The 17,846-nt window shown below is 38.3% G+C and overlaps 1 protein-coding gene across 2 annotated transcripts in view; it reads left to right on the top strand.

The window, feature by feature from the left end:
* The window catches only part of LUZP2 (leucine zipper protein 2), a 310,057-nt gene that overhangs the window by 116,344 nt on the left and 175,867 nt on the right, over window positions 1–17,846 (top strand). The gene's annotated exons all lie outside the window — the stretch shown is intronic.

Genomic DNA, 17,846 nt, shown 5'->3' with positions numbered 1-17,846 from the left:
TGTATGCCTGAACATGGACCGAGGGCTTACCGTCGCTTACCGTGAAATGCAGGTGAGATGTTGCAGTGTTATCTCAATGCCAGGAAACATGTTAAAAAGTTACTGCAATCTACAAACATTCCTTTCCGTGCAACTGTAATAAATCACTGAGAAAATATGAACAGAAATCTATTGCAGCTTAAAAATAAAACCTGTTCTGACCGTGCAGTGTTGTGATAAGATGTGTACTGCTCAGTCGCTCAGAGATAGTAAATTCCCCTTGCTGTGCATGTAACGTGTTCAGCACAGAAAAGATAAAGCTGAGACACTATCCCGTTGTCTTGATGGACAGAGATGGAAAGTTAGTGTGGGGTACAGAGCACTGCATGTAATGTGTGACAATGTTCTCAGTTCAGGCTTCTTAACGTCCAGTTCCTTATCAGAAAATCCAACCTAAATTGTGACTGTGGTCTTTTTTTGCTGTGTTAGAAGTTTATAGGGTACTTACTATAAGTCCACAAAGCATGTTATCAGAGGATCTGTCTTGTGCATTTATCAGGGAAATGTGTCTTTTGCTGTTAAATCAGTATCACAGCAGTTCTTTGCAAAAGCACTGCATGTTTTAAGCCTTAATAGTTTACTGAGACTAAAAAAAAAAAAAAAAAAAAGGGGGGGGGGTATGGCTGCTAAGTACTCCAAGTGAGGTATAGCAAGGGCACATCTCTGTACATACTCAGCCACAGGCAGGTAAAAACTCTGACAATCTGAGTGGGAAAAGGCCTGAGTGCAAGATATTCCTGAGAAATCGGGATTATCAAAATGCTTCAATTAATTATTTCATGCTTTTGGAAGGGGTTGCTATTAGCAAGGGAGGGTACTTTTTTTTTTTTTGTTCTTACTCTTCTGACTCAGGCACTCTGCAGTCCATATGAACTACTCCAATGCTCTCTGAAATAAAACACTTGGAGGAAAATTTTTATGTATTGTGATTCAATAATTATCCCTTCTGAGTTAAGAAGGGGTCTAAAGAGACATTCAGTAGCAGTCAAGTGTGAAGCTTCTTGTCAATTCGGATTAATAATTTTACACTCACTTAAGAGTGATGCATTCTTTGCTAAATTATGCCAGAGTTAAAAAGGGGAGGAAGCACCAAGCCAGCTTTTGCAGATGCAGGTTTGTATCTTGCATGATCTTGTGCAGATTAAACTGTAGTGGAAAGACATAGGGAAAACTATTCTAAATTTTCATACTTTCTTATTTTTATGAAGTGTCTTACAAACTATTTGAACATTCAGGGGACTAAACTTGGACAAGGTGTCTAGTGTAAAGCCCTAAAAACAGGTCCTTGTCTTCTTGAGAAAATATGACCTGTATGAAAAATGGACTGTAGCACACTCTTGAGAATCGTAAAAAAAATTCAAGTCCCTCCCCATCTTTCAGAAAATAGTTGGAAAGAATATGAAGAAGTTGAAGTTGGTATGTGAATACTAATTATGAACGGTCTGACTCCGAGAAGTGAGTACACTTTCATAAGAGTATAACTGTGTGGCACGTGATGATTTATGTTCTTATGTAATTGAGGGATGAAAATGATCAATGTGAGAGAAATTCCAGTTAAAATTCCACCCAAGTACAATACGTGTTGCAAAGTGAAGTTTTTCTTTTGATGCCAGATTGGTCATCCTGTCAAAAAAGGAGACTGAAACTCTATAGTAGAGTTGGAGATTTATAGAAGTCCTGGGCTACTCTGTATAGCAGTTGTATTCAGTCACTTGATTTTTAACTGGCTGTGTAGAACATAAAGTAATTTTTCAACAGCACATGATGGAGGTTTAAAAAAATGATACAGTGCTATCAATATGCCATCTACTGGAAAGAGATTATGCTTTAATCTCCTTCAGCAGAAGGCAATTCTGTCTGCGGCAGTTAGTGTTTCTTGTAAACGTATGGTTAATTCATTGGTTGGACCCAGAGTAGGTTTGCAGGACTAGTTGTGTTTGCAGAAAGCGGGGTCTAATATCCTGCTGTGTGAAATTGCTTAGCTAAGGCAAAGCACCAGCCTTGCAGGGCAGAAAGTTTTCCATCCTGAGGATTTATGTGGTGGGTTGTTTTTTTTTTTTTTCTTTTTTTAAGTTTGTACAGAAGCACAGTATCTCCATTTCATAGATTGGTGCTGAAATCAGTCAGCCCAGGACTTGCTGCAAAGGTGGGCAGCTGCTGCTTTTTGTTCCTTGTCACAAGGTGATGCCATCTTCTTTGCGTCAAGTCACGGGGAATAGTTTTGGACGACCTCAGCATGCTTTCAAGCCTCGTTGTAAACCAATCTGAACTGAGTTCAACTACGTTAATGAAGCGTGTCATCTTTTCATATTTTATAGTGTTGTTGCAAAGGGGACAACCTACAGATATCAATTCTAAGATTGTGTTCATGATTAACTTTTGATTTCAGAACCCTCTGTAGCTAACTTCTCAGCATGGTCTAAAATCATATGCATGAACCAAATCCGATCAAATGGCAGAAAGTTCATGTTTTTGACATGGATGATGTTTTTTTGTATCACCTAAACACAGTTTTGGTGCAGCTTTGAGACACAATGGTGACTCTCGACCATATTGCCTGTTGGTTGTGCCAAAGAGGTAACAAGATTGAGGTGTATTTCCCTGCCCGGTTAACTATTTATCTTTTGATGCAGTAAGTAAAAAATACTGCTCTAAAATGAATCTCATAAAAAGTTAAAGGGAACGTTTTTGAAGGTGAATTTAACTGAAGTTTGTGTTTTCTTGTCCGTTTTTATATTTCCTTGGACAACTTGGTTTTGACAGATCTGATGTGATGGTTGTGTACAAGTTACTGGTTTTGTGCTGTGCTGAAGACATCCTTTTTTTCATACTACTTCAGAAATGAGTCCCGTGGTACGGAGTGCTCGGCGAGTGCACATAGCATGTAATAGGCTCAGGGTCTGATTCTGCAGCCATCTGTGTGCTTTTGTGGTCCCAGACCTCTAAACGTTATTACTGGAAAGCTATTTGTTTGCATGAAATTGGTCATTGGGGTCAGTAACTAAGTTCTGTCATCCGGATTATCTCATTTAATGAGACTTCCTTACTTTTAGCCAAGAGAACAGTTTTCTGAATATTACTTGAACATTGCTTTTGAAAGGCTGGATATTTTGATCACCAACAATTTTTTTTCTTGTCCAAGTGACAAAAACCTGACCCTGTAGAAGCAGCTTGATGTGAAACAAAGCTTTCTTTCTTTTTTTTTTTTTTTTTCATGACAGCGAATTCTTTCTGTCCACACAAGAAATATGACAAAAATGCAAGACATTGAATAATTTGATTGGAATAGAATGCTTTATAGCTGAGAACAAGACCATAAACCTAGCAAGATGCACTTTAAGAACAATAATACTACTACTACTACAGCAACTCATTAAATGGATGTATAAACATCAGGGTTGTAAAAGGCAGAACTTATATTATTTTAATGGCAGAGAAATAGCTGGTGGTCGTATTTTCGGAAAGTGCAGTTTGCTGCTAGTCTGACTACACTGATGTTACAAAGCAATCTGTAATTCATTGCCATCAGAAGTATGTCACCTCTGTAGTCTGTAGCAGGATAAAGGTAGTGTGCTCATTTCTGGTAGGTGGTTGTTGCTTAATGAAGGTACGGGTGTTGATCTGGGGTATGCCTGTTGTCGGAAGTGACAGAAACTTAGTGAATTCACTTACTTTACTGAATATGAGAACTTGACTTGAATGCTTGCTTTTTCCCTGGACGTATTTTTGAGGTCATTTTTTTTTTTCTTTGCTTGTTATTTTCGGTAATTATTTTTTAAGAAATATGAAAATATTAATATCTTTCCTTCCTCTTGGATAAAGGTGTGTGAAAAACTGTAAGACTTGAGAAAAGATAAAGTGAAACATCTTTAATGTTGTTGTCTTGCGGGTGGGGTGGGGTGTGGGAATGTTGAAAATCCTTGTTTCTAGTTTTTAAGGGCTTTCCTGTCTTAGAAACACTGTTTGGGCTACAGTCAGATGTTGAAGTAACTGTTTTTCATTTAGACTACTACAAGAGTTAAGGGAACTGTGTTCCTCTCTTGATTTCGAGGTGGCAGAATGAGGCTTGCTTTGTGTTAATGCCCTCAGCTGTAGCCACACCATCGATATGTGCTCCAGCAGGTAGCCAAAAGCAATGCTCATTTTTGAAATCTCAGACTGATGTCCAGCAGTGCCCTTTCTTTTCCCCGTGACTGAAGGTGAACTCTGCAGAGTGGTAGCAGGCTACTTCTTTAGCAGAAAAGATGAAGCATTTTTGCTGTGGGTTTGGTGGATAACAGAGACTGTCTTAATATTGTGCTTTCTGAATTCTTCCAGAAATCCAGGGACATTAACTCTATCATTTGTCTCCTGCTTAGAATTCCTTTCACATTGACTTTTGATGTCTGAGTTTTCTGGGCCGTGAAAGCTTTCTGATTTCTATCAATGTGGATGATGATGCATGCTTGGTTAATGGCTTGTAAGGATGTACATCTGAGATACAGGAGTGACATTTAGTATATGGCTTGTGACTTTACTGTACGTGAAGAACCATGTGTTTTGTTGTGGACTGTGTTTAAACATAATGGGACAAATTTAGCAGTGGCACAACTCCATTAGTTCAAAGAACATGTTTATCTTGATGGCTTTATTTTGGTGACTAGCAAGTGGCTGATACAGCAAGACAGAAGGTACTTGGTGAAGGAAAGCCTTTTCATTCTTCTGGGAGAAAAGTTCTGAGCTCCAGTGATACACAGAGAAAGAACAAAACCTCAAACCCTCATAACTACCACCCACGACTCCCCAAAACAAAAAAAAACCCCAACACTAAACAACCAAACCCAAACAACCAAAAAACCAACAAAACCCCAAACCAACTAACTAAAAAAGTCCAAGTACCAAACATGAGCAGGAGGAGCTGTTATTCCTCCTCGCCCCTGCACAAAGCCCATGGCCTCAGGGGTGCAGTGCCCAACTACAGAACTAGTAACGGCAAAACTGGAGACCCTTTTCTTGGCACGAGTGTGGTCACCCACCATGCTGCCTTAGAATACATGGCGAATCTGCAGGCTGCAGTACGGTGCAGAGATTGCCAAAGGAGCTTTCAAACACAGTAGGTGGGGTACATCTATCTTGTGTAGAAAAGTAAAACTGAACTTGCTGTAGGTGGACGACTTTGGCATTGGAATGAGATTGCCTAAAGCTTGTTTGGGAATCTCTGTATTTGAACTGCATTATGTATGCATATAAAAATGTGTGTGTATATACACATATATTCCTAATAGTAGCCTTATGTGATAGACTTGCTTATCCGCGTTTGCAGCCCTTCTACAATAGGGCAACTACACATTTTTTCTATCAGCATGTCTTGGACGTGGCAAGGAGGGGTGGGGAGAGATTTTTTTTTTTTTTTTTTCTCAAGTGTGTTAAATTTTATCGGATTTTCTGTTGTTATCATAGGGCTAATTCTTTGTCAAGTGTCATGCCCTTGTAAGTGGTAAGCTCGCTATGTTATCTTATTATCTGGGCTAAAACCTTTAGAAGTGTTCTACACATTTCAGCTCACCAACCTAAATTAGGAGTCCAGAAAGTCTTTCTCAGTTAGGTCAGCAATACTGAAAATATATTATTTTGTGATGTTTTGTCATTTATGTTTTTGATTCCTGGAATATGCAAGAAAGAAGAAGAAAAGATAATGAGGGGAGGAGAAGAAGGGATGCTGCTAAAAGCTTTTGTAACCTTCAGGAAAGACTTATTTTAGATTTGATATAATCTATAGTTAAAATATTCCTCAAGTTCCATGTGTCTCAGATAAATCCTGAGGATCTCTAGAATTCAGTCTTAATGTAATAGAACAGTTGGAATTTTGCTTGTTGTACTCCGTATAATGCATTTCTGCCCAGGAGACTTGCTGTGGAGTTACTTTTGACATTTTAATATATTCTTTATGTTTAGAGAAATTATAATGCTGACATTTTCCTGTTTCTTGCTCATTTATTAATTTATAGCTAGGGCAGAATATAAGGATATCTTAACCTAAATTTGTAATCTCTCTTTCTATGACATTGGAAGTTCAATATTATTTTCTGTATTTAACAGGAACCTTTTCACAGATAGTAATCTTCATGATGTACAGCTGCAGACAAATCAATCTCATTTATGCCACATGTCAAAACCAGTGTTTCTTCTCATTGTCTAGTTTTGTGCAATGGCTACGCCAGCTGTCTTGTAAGGGTCAGATCTGTAAATATTCTCTGTATGGAAGACAAGTAATATGTGTGTCAGAAAGAATAAAGGCATTTCATACCATCCTTCAATCTTAATACCGTGTGAAGGTTTAAGATGCGGATTGCTGTATGTGCCATTTCAAATACATTGGAGTGGCATGTACCTTTTAGGAAGCTGAAGAGTAAATATGATATTGCATCAAATAGCATTTTTAGCGTGCTGCTGTAGATTTTTCTTCTTTTTCTTCTTGTGCTATTATACACTTATTTTGCCCCTTACCTCATCTCACTTCCATGTTTATTAATCTTTACTTTTACTGTGTATTATCTTAGCAATGGCTTTTGTAGTGTCCCCTGTGAAGTCTTACCTGTATTTGTTGAAACAAACAGGGCTTCAGTCAATCACGACAGAACTCCGTGTGTGTGACTCTTAGAAGCTGAAGGAATAGGTGTGTATGGAATTACTCAGTATCTTACTTGTTGATACTGATTGATAGCTCCTATGGGAAAGAGTAGAGAAGTGTCAAAAAATCCTGGTGTTTTGTCTCATTGTGCTTTCTTAGGAAGATAAGGTTAGTAATGCAGCCAGATAGTGTATTTTACACAGTGTTATTTTTTTCCATCCATTTACATACTCTTATTGTTATTTATGAATAGTCATCTTTGGATGATTTATGCTCACAGTTGCCTTGTAGAGAATAGGTAGGTTTCCTGTTCATTTACTGATTGTGAAAGTTGGAGCTGGTTGAAAAACAGATTTACTCACTGTCAGGCAAGTTGCAGCACTTTGATCTGCGATTAGGTGGGATTCAGCAAATATGCGCTTGGTTTTCAAATGCTTTTCTTCTTCAGTTGGAGCTGGAGCTGCAGCAGAACATCCTTCCAACTTCTCCATACAAATGCCCAACAATGTGTACTATCAATGGCTTTACTACTACGAGAGCATCAAGGCACCATCCATGAAAGGACAGGCAAACGGGGGGTAGTGATGGGGTGCGGACTGGAGTTTTGCTGTAGTATGACTCTTCATTGTATTTTCAATAGCTGTTATGGGTCTTTGTAGAACTTGGTTGGGTGTGGAGGCAGGGAGAGACAATTTGCCAAGTGCTCTAAGTGGGAAACAAAGTGTGGTTGTTACTAGTACTCTGTAATTGGATTCTCAATACTTGATACTGCTTTTCAGGAGTTTTTGTGATTTTGTTTACTTGAATGACTACAGAAGTAGCAGCTGTGACTTTGTACCTCAGCATTGTTTGGTGGAACTGGGGGACCTAGAGTGACACTAAGCCCAGTAATACACTGTGCCCACCTTACATAGGCCATCCTCGTCACATCTGTATGATTTTGCAGTTGCGTTTGTTTTAAGCTAGGCTGTGGCAGGCAGCGACCAAGGGGAAAACCTGAGATTTTACTGAAATGTGGAAGAGAAAAGGGGAAAAAAAAAAAGTGTGCAAAAATTGAACTGACAGGACTGAAAAGCAGCTGTGCTCTGGGTGGCATTTGATTGTCTGTTGAGGAAGTTTCTTCCTCCTGATGCAGCATAATGAAATGCGTACTTGATGTGCAAAGAGAGAATGTCTCTCTTGAAAATGGAGAAATAAAATCAATTTTACTACTGCTTCGCTTACAGCCTTTTTGTAAAGAAATATTTTTCAGGGTGGGGTGATGCTCAGCCAGGGTGCAAATCAAACAGCTGTGCTCAGTGAGTAGCTGAACCTTTGAGCTCCTTTGCTGAAACCCATCAGTTGATGCTTAATTCTTATTCTGTGTGCCAAAATACACAACATGGTCATTGTATTCTCACTACTTACTAGTAGCTGGCAGAGTCCATTAGCCCCACTGCACATCCACTCCTCTATTCTACTGAAAGTACAGAAGTTCTTGGCATGTGTTCCTTTGAAAAATAGGCACTGTGGCTTTTCTGTTGGTTCTGTTTTGTTTTCTCCCCCCTTCCATGAAGGGAGTCAAGGTCTGCCAAGGGACCAGACATTTTAGAAAAGCTTAATCCCTATAACCTGTAGTGGATTTTCTTCATGTGAGTCTAACCTGATGCCTTTTGATTTTTGAAAGGGGATAGCGTGTTGGCTGCACTAACCTTGTGGGTATCTGAACATAACTGAGTGCTATATGCTTTGAAATGTACTGTTGTTTAGCTGCCGATGTGTATGGGGGATACCAAATAGTCCTGATTGTTAGCAATCCATCCTGCCTTCTTTTAGAAAGTCTGGCCTTGCAGGTTTCTTTGTTTCGCTCTCGGCTGAGGAATAGGGTTATTTGGCTTAATGCAAATGTGAGGCTTGGGGAATGAATCTGTAACCATGGTGCCTAGATGACAAAGGGGTGCGGGGGGGTCAGAACCCACCACAGCAGTGCTGCCTCCCTTCTGTTTCCTTCATTAAGCATCTCCAACTTTGCAATCAGTGCAGCCTGTGCGATTTAATTTGGTGAAAAATCAGTGTACAATACCGCTTTCTGTGAAATCTCTGCATTCATACATGAATGATGTATGAAAAAAATATACTCCTCAAGTGCCTAGACAGTGAATAGAGACTTCTCTGCAGTCGCTTTTTTATTTAGTTGTAAAAGAACTATCTGCTGTTCAATATACACAGTGGTGCTGTATTTGGCTCAGGAAAGGTTGTGAAAGCAGACATTTAAATTTATGTTTTTCTTTTAGTCATACCTCTCTCTTTGTCCCTTTTCAAACATCCTAGTTCCTTCCCTAATTTCCACTCAACTGGAGCTCTCTTGGCTCAAGGGAAGATTATCTGTTCCTGGAAGCAGAAAGAATTAAATTGCTGTAAAACTAAATAGTAAAATCAGTTTTAAAGAAATACTAATCAGTTGTTCAAATGGACTCAGACAAACTTGCATTTCTATCTGTTTTCATGTGGTAGTATACAATATTGTCTGTTTTGTTCGTACCTAGACTGAAATAATTTAAATAGCTTCTGAAATAACGGGGAAGATATATAGGACATGTATATCAGAACAAAGTGTTTAAGGAATATATGTTCCCTTTGTATGAGACAAATCCTTTATCTCTGGTTTATATCTGTCACCTGAAAGGTTTAACCCATTTCCATCAAATAGGAAGTTGCTTCTGTGGTCAGGGTTAAATATCATAGCATTCGCTCTACTGTAGGGACATCATATGTTACTTTGCTGCTAAAGCTTGATGGTTATATCACATGTTAAAATGGTACTTCTATGCAATAATACTTAGTCATTAAAGGAAAATGAAGTTTTTGTCACACTGGATTAAACCTATAGAATAATGTAGTTGACAAGAGCAGTTGCTACCAGAGGAAGGTGAAAAAACCTTGGAAGAAGCAGTATAGAATAATTTTATGTGCCTTAAATTTTTCCATGGTCTAGAGAACAAAATGATCCTTAAGGTAGTTTGAGCCATTCCTGTAGAAGAATATTCAGATGGGTAACAGAATCTTTATTCTTGCAAATATTTGCAAGGACGTATCTGGAAATATGAGTAGATGTGTTTTCAGCAATTCTGTTGGTGGCTAAACTAGAAACAAACACACATCCCAGCTACCCCCCCAGCCACCTGTTGGGATTTTTCACTATACAAAGTCAGAAGGGAGAAATTGCCATAGCCGTTCTAGGGCTAGATAGAATAAGATATCGAAGGGGTAAAGAGGAAACACAACTAATTTGGATATCTGTTAGAAGGAGACAGATAAAAAGGGGCACTACGTGGTGAATGAATAAGTTGCAGTATTGATACTATTCTAGAGATACTCTATTTACCTGTATCTTACCAGAGGCTAGGTACATCATTTGCTACTCTTCCTATATAAAGGTTAAAAACAAAAATAATTAAAAAATTCTTATAAATGTAAGGTGTGAGAAAACATTGGAGTGAAGGAGACATGTTCTGCTGTTTGTTACTTCTCATGACTTAGAAATTATGGTATCGGTGTTAGGTTTAATTCTTTAAAAGCTTAAGAAATGATTTAAAAGTATGGCTTATAAGTCTCCTAGTCAGCAGTAAAAGGTAGCACTTTCACCTCAAATCTAGGGCAATCGAACAGATTCGCCTTGTGCCTATACTCCATATACGTTAAACCTCATAAATGATGTACACCTAATACTAACTTATGGGTAAATCTTTCAGTGTTCTACAGATAACACTTTTTTTTTCTTTTTTTTTTTTTTTTTTTAAAAAAAGATAGTTTGTAGGGGGGAATGTCCTTGGTGCTCATTACTTACCACACACTAATGAGGATGGAGAGATATCCAACCCATTTCTTGTTTATTTAATGAAAAAGAGTAGCAGTTGGAAAGTCCCCTCATCTGAAGTAGATGCCAAAACACCATTGTGGGTGCTGATAAAAAAAGGAAACGTTAAAGACTGCAAAATTGTATCCAATTTTGTTAGTGTATTTTCTGAAGGTGAAAAGATCTCTTATGCTCAAGGGAAAATACATAAATATGTATACTGTATGTGTCTCTGTGTAAAGGATTTCTAGTTGTTGGCATAAAATGAAGTATGAAAACTTGAGTTTTGGCTATCTTTTCTCAGTGGCTTGAACACAATTAAAATGCTTCAAAACAGCGGATTTATTTTTTTTTTTTTCAACAGCTAAGGCTTCAAAGCCAGTACACCTTTTGCACAAAAAATATCAGATTAGTTATACAGACAACATTGGGCTTCAATTTTTTATATCCTGCTACTTTCTTTGATTGCAAGAAATTATACTGAAGACAAACATTGTTTCTGGCAAGTTCATTGATCTGCAATTATTCTGCCAAATCCACTTTTGCAGTGTTTTGGTTGGACACTCTTGGACTTCAGTGTAGAAAAGATAGAAACTTACTCTTAATTCCTTGTGTTTCAACAGAATATTCTGTTTCCATTGATGATGCTCATTAGTTGCTGCCATTATGGTATAGGTGTAACCACTGAAAAAGTAACTTGAGAAACTGGTGTGTTAAATGCTTACTTGGCAATTTGTTGTTATCTTGGTGGGTGTTTCCTGGTTAGGCTGGGTTATCAGCATCATCTCCTGTTGCAACAAATCTGAAACATCCTGAGAGCTGTCCAAATAATTCCCTCGGGTATGTGAAGAAGAGGATGCTTCCACATACTGTCTTTTTAATGCCTATGAAGCTTTTTGCAAAGTTTGCATGGTAAGGTACCCCTTCAAACCTACTTTAGAGAAATATCTGAATCTTTTCAGGCTCCAGATTCTTTTATGAACTCACAGCATTTTGTATAACCCCTAAATCCATGCTGAAAATTTTAGTTGTGCTTCTGAAAATGACTGGGATGGTAAAATTTGATCTCAAGCATGATTGGACCAGTAGGTGGGATGAGCAGAATATGCCATTTGCTATTGAGTAATAGTAAAAATATCTAAACTGCGGCAAAAGATAACAAAAAGCTATGCTTATACTACTTGGGGTAGCTGGGCTTCAAAGTATCTCTATTTTACCTTTGATAAGGAATGAAAATGTCGGCCTTCATATAATTTTTACATACAGTGATGACAAGGCATTAAAAATAGTGACTGGTGATCATAGATCTGGAACTACATAAATGACAAGGCAATGGTATTAGGGGGAAAAATTGTTAATAAAATTTAGGTAATATATTCTCCTTTGGACAGACAGAAGTCGTTATAAATGAGTAGCTTTATATTTAATCAATATTCATTTTACTACTTTACTTTCTTGAGAGTTGCTGCTCTTACCATACTGTAATAGTACTATAATTACAGAAATAGTAGAAATAGGAGGTTACTGTGGTTAATATGTTTGTCGTTATGCTGATTTACAATGGCTGAGGGTTTAACTCTGTCTTTGAAAGGATGTTTTAATGATCATTTTCTCTCTGCAGTACATTAGCCTTTTGACCCATGTTACAGCATACTGTTCTTCAAAGGAAGAGAGTAAAGTAATGGAAACTTCCAGTCAACAATTAGGATGTATACTTACAGAAACCACTGGGATTAGAAGATACTGATGTATAGAATTGTATCAAACAAGAGCAGTAGTGATTTCTGCAGGAGGGTGGCTGGAGCAAAGAACAGCTGTGGTGTGTTTTACCATCAACAGTATGCCTTGCAGCATTGTTTTCAGTTGAGATAATTTGGAATTGATCAAGTGGGCTGTTAGGCTGCAGGTTTTTATTGAGGTGGAGGAGAAGAGCGGAAAGACTTCCCATTTGCCTTAGTTCATTCTCTTCCTCCAAAAGCCTGTGTGGGAACTAAGATCAAGAAGTTGATGTAAATGGCAGAAGGGATGAAATCCTGCCTTCATAAAAAGCAGCCGTAGGTGTTTCGGGATGTGGTTAGGGTCACCACTGCTTCATTTGATTTGGGTTTTCAGCTTGGCACTAGTCCAAGAATCATTCTTGATGTGATTGTATAGATACCTGTTTCTTAAAATAATCAGATCTGAGTTTCCATTATAGCTTCATTTGAAGTACTGGGCAAAAAAAGACCGGCATAAAACCAAATGAATTTGTGGTTTTGATAAATTTCTGGCTAAACTAAATGGAGATTCTCTCTGGTTAAGCCTGTATAATGAATGGTTGTTGCTACAACCTAGGATATGCATAAGTGGGAGCTGGTTTTGGAGGTTCAGTTGTCTACCAGATGTTGGAACAGGAATAACAGAAGACGACAACTCTTTCAGTATTATATGAAAACATAGATATATATTCACATATTGAACATCCAGAAGCTATCTTTTAAAGATGAATCTTAAAAGACCCCAAGCAAGCAACAAAACCAAACCCCAACAACTCACAAACACGTTAAAAATGAAGTGATTACTTAAATGGGTATTACAGTGTTAGAAACATATTTTATCTTAGTCTTCATTTTTGTTTGCTTAACAATTGCTTAGGCATTTTAAAACTTCAGGCTGTGTTCACAACTACAGACCTCTTCCCATGTGACCATGGGGTAATTCAATGAAATTGATTTCAGAGTAAATAAACTTTCAGCCTTAAGTGAATGCATTTATGGACCCTCACACCACACCAGTCCTTTGCCCACTTCTTGTTTCAATTACTATTTATGTGGTTCTGAGTTAAAGCACTTCCTCTTACACACAGAGAAGATTTTGAGCAGCTAAAATGCCTGTATCGTAGTGTATGTACGGCTGAGTTTGGTACCCGGTATCAAAATACTGGTGGAAGAAACAATATAGAACTTTCTCTATTACAAGAAATAGCAACAGTTTTGAAATTGCACCTTAGCGATGAGTGAAACCCATGGACTAAGATATTTTAGCTTAAAAAAAAACCAACCAAACAAACCACAAAAAACCCAACAACAACAAAAAACCAAAACACCAAACTTTATTGGTTTGCAGTTTCTGTGGGTCAAGGTCGTAGAAGTTTGCCTTGTTCAGCAGACGTGTAGCCCTGGGAATATTAACTGGCTTGGCAGGATTCCACTGGAGTAAAACTCATAACAGAGTGTAGCTTTAAATCAATTATTTCATCACCTTCATTCATTACTAACAAAAACACCCATTTGACACCCGTGGAGTCATTGTACCTTCCGTGGCGTTCACTAAGTCACAGTGACTCTTGAAATAATATAAAGAGAACAAGAAAGAGAATAAGAAGTTGGCACTCAGTTTTCAACCAAGGCAACATCCAAAGATTTTTTTGGATGGAGAATTTTTCTCTTATTTATGGACAAGATGGTTACAGATAATTTTTCAATTCTGCCTTTGATATTTCACTGTAATTTTTCTACAGTAGAAAATCTCACTGAGTTAAGGCTTCTTGTGTGAAAGACAGTTGGCTTTTTAGTTATTGTTTTCAGTCATCCCCCACTAGAGGAACATAAGTATGAGGTTTTACTTAAATTTGCTTCATGATTTAGATACTTGAAATACTGACACACAGTGAATCCTAATTTTAATTTTCTTCTTTAAAGCCTTTCTTTTAATTTTTTTTTCTTTTTTTTTTTTTTCCTCCAATGCACCCTTGATTTGTTACTCACTTTAAAGTCTGCGGAACCACAGCAAAGGTGGAATGCGTGGTATAGAGATCTGTCTACTTTTTTTGTTCAACAGGTTCCTTGGTTTACAGCCTGCTACCAGGTTGGCTCAGGACCAATGGAAAAAGTTCATGGATCTCGTTTACTTGATTTTGGGGCTATGGGGAGGAAAGGCAGGCTTGGTCCAGATCAGAGTGACTGTCATGTGTTCTGGAGGTGATCTGTCAGGCTTTGCCCACTTCCCGTCTTGATTTTGGACATGTTTGGTATCCTGAAAGATACCATTCTCCAGCAGTTTTATAACTTCCTATTTGAATAAAAATTACAGGAATTAACCATGTATTCTCACTGCCCCAACTTTGTGGCGTCCTGCTGCCAAACACTGCAGGGCTTTCTGTTATACGAAGCAGCCTGACTTAACTTTTATCTTTCTCTGAGCACCATCTCGTTTTGTGAAATAAAAGGCATTCTGCTTTCAAGTTTGTGGGGTTTCTTTTTATTTTCTGAATTTTATTTATGACTATCTGAAATGTTTGCCCCAATGGGTATTATAGTAGTTGTGACACACCTATGAAATCTAGTGTCCCAGATAAATCTTTAACAGCTGTAGTTTCTTGGTTACTTGAATATTTTAAGCCCTTGATGCTGCAAGAGTTTTCCTTTTGTTTTTCTTGATGTTAGCTACTGAGAGTGGTTCATAGGATATTACTAATCCTCTGTGTAGCGTGAGTAGTGAAAATGATGACTGAATGTTCCAGCGCTGTTCAAATTAGTACCGATCAACTGAACAACGTGTCTTCTAATGTGCAAAAGCGAAGAATACAGGCATCACAAGGCTGTACTTCCATTTAGCTTAGAATTCAATCAGCGATCCCAAAAGAACAAAGTGTGTATCTGTAAGTAATTGGACGTTGCATGTCAACAGGAAGAGTTGTAGATCATAGCTGAAGGATGGCTCTGTTGAAAGCTGAATCTGGATATTTTAATGTTTAAACCGTGGCTGGGTCTATGCCACTGAGAAGAGAAGAAAACAATACTCCCCATTTAAGAGCCACTATCTGAGGTCAGCGACTACGCTGTCATGTAAGAATCACTGTAGTTCCTTCCAATGTATAAGAAAGAAATGCAGTACTGTGTTTCGGGGTGGAACTGGCTAAGATCATCGGCTGGCATCTGCAACTTTATTCCAGCTATGGATCTGGCTGCTAACCAAACGGAGACATCTTTTAATTGTGAGCATTGTATCTTTGCCAGTTCAATTAGCACTTCCAACATTTTGATCCAAATCGGTATTTGAGACTTGATTCTTAGGCTGAGCTGTGTAAGAACAGCCAGTGTTTAACATCAAAAGTTAAAAAATAATAATGTTAGATTAGATGACTTCTTGTTTTCAAAACTAAACTAGCCCCTTTGAGGTAACTGCATCATGTAGAATGGAGCTTCTTCCAGACTCCTCATGCAGGAGTATGTTCTAGCCTTTTGTAGTTTTCCACGCTTCCAGACTGTATTCACTTTGTGTGATACTGATCGGTCTCACGCCTACCTCCCTGCCGCCTTTCTTACTCACCTGCACAGCTGTTTGCAAAAAGTTTCATATTTCTTAAGCAGGCAGAAGACACAGAGATGGAGAAGATAAAATTAGGTGCTTACGTGGGATATAATGATATCTAACACATCTTTTTCTTACTCACTATCTTTCACTAATAGAGAAAATTTATGCAAAGTGTAGGCTGCTTAAGTAGACTGTAGTAGCTGAGTCTACTTTTGCAGGTGATTTTCCCCCCCTCCCCATACTTGCTTAAGTATTTGTAAAATCTGGAAACATGATCACGTAGTCAGTGTTATTCCCTGATGTTAAATCAGTGGTGAAGATGGTGGAGAGTGCTAGAAGCAAGTATTTTTCTGCACAGCTTTAAGGTGATTTGGGTAGAAATCCATTTCTGTTTATTCCAGCAAATGGTATGAAGACTCTGAAACAGAGTAATTTACTTTATAATTTGTTACTGCTGTTACCCTTTTTAATATATAGAATGCTAAAACACAGTCTTCTGCTTTCTGATCTTACTTTTACTGCTGCGTGGAATGCTGCTAGTGGAGCAGTGACTAAAGAAGGAGGACTGTAGGGCTCTGGATCGAGTGTGGTTTGAAGTTACAAGTGAGGTTTTCTGTTAGTACATACTGTTTTACACCCGTACATGCAGACCAGTAAGATCTCTTTTAAGACACATCTTTTAAGCTTGTCATTTTCCCCTTGTATTCGCTTACTGTCCCTGCTTAAAGGATCTAATAGCGTGTGTTTTGCTGAGTGAATTGTGCATGCTTAAGCTTATAGATAGGTGTTGCTATCGTTTGGCTTGTGCCATCTTTTTTTTATTTTTATTTTTTCTTGTGGTAACATTATGATTATTGCTGTATTAGTTTTTAGTCTGATGTAATTGGTACCATGCCTGCCCTTTGTGCGTTGGGAAAGAGAGCAGGCCCTTCTAACCGAAAACATGGCTTTGTGTTGCCATGTGAAAATAATTCTCAGGTTTTCCCTACTCGGAATGTATACAGATATATGAAGGATAGTGGAATGTAGATGTAAGATGTGGTGCTTGAGGGGAAATATAAGGTAGGATGGAGGTAGCTGAAAATAGTATATAGTAAAAATACTACAGTGCAACAGTGCTGCATTACTGTCAGTGTGCCTCCTTGCAGTCCTCGCCCAGCACCATTCTGTATCACTTAGGTTCAGTGTGCATGCCTTTGCCTTCAAACCTAGCTTTGGCTGGGAGGAAAGTTGAGGGGGTGTGTGTGTTTGTGTTATTTTTTTTGTTTGTTTGTTTGGGTTTTTTTAGTACTCCCCCACCCCCAGTCTAGTAATCGATATCGTATGCTCCTAGCCCATGGGTCCTGGAGATTTCGGGAAGGAACTGCATCATTAAATTATCTCGCATTCAGAGAACAGAGCTGAAAATATTTCTGCTTTAGCTTTCATTATAGGATGAAAGGAATAGGGATAGAAAAATCAGTTCAGCTTCAGGGAAGAGGAAGAGATAAGGCAGGTGGTAGAATGAGACTGAGATGGAAATTCCATTTATTTCTCTAACAGCTATGATACTCGGTGATGTCATATGTATTTAAATACTAGTGTCAAGAAAGATTCACATGGTTTCACTAGATATGTGACATATGTTGGACACACTATAGTAAGAGAGAAACAAATGCTGTAACTTTGGATTTTAATTCCTGCTTGAGCTGAAGCATGAATTGCTGAAGAACTTGGTAAACAAAGCATAACTGAAACAATGGGGATGCAAAGAGATGTGTCCTGTTTGCTCTCCCATGGTTTAAGCTTGATGGCTTATGCAGTTCAAAAGAGAAGCAGCACGTCTAGGACCTTTGCATTTGGAGATTTTCATAGTGGGTGTGAAAGAGCCGCTCAGATGCTGCTGCGAGGAGGAAGTGGTGCTAAAAATGTTAACTTGAAGAAATACAGCTGTTGTCATGCAATGGAAATGTTTCCAACAGGTAGCAGAGGCAAAGTGCAGCAGCGTTTCTGGAGGAGCTGATAAGTACTGAAGGATGAAGAGGAACATTGCTTGGCAGAAAAACAGAGATCTGGAAATAAGTGACT

This window comes from Falco peregrinus, chromosome 9, assembly GCF_023634155.1.
Source record: "Falco peregrinus isolate bFalPer1 chromosome 9, bFalPer1.pri, whole genome shotgun sequence".
NCBI lineage: Eukaryota > Metazoa > Chordata > Aves > Falconiformes > Falconidae > Falco > Falco peregrinus.
This window is presented reverse-complemented; position numbering and strand designations above follow the sequence as displayed.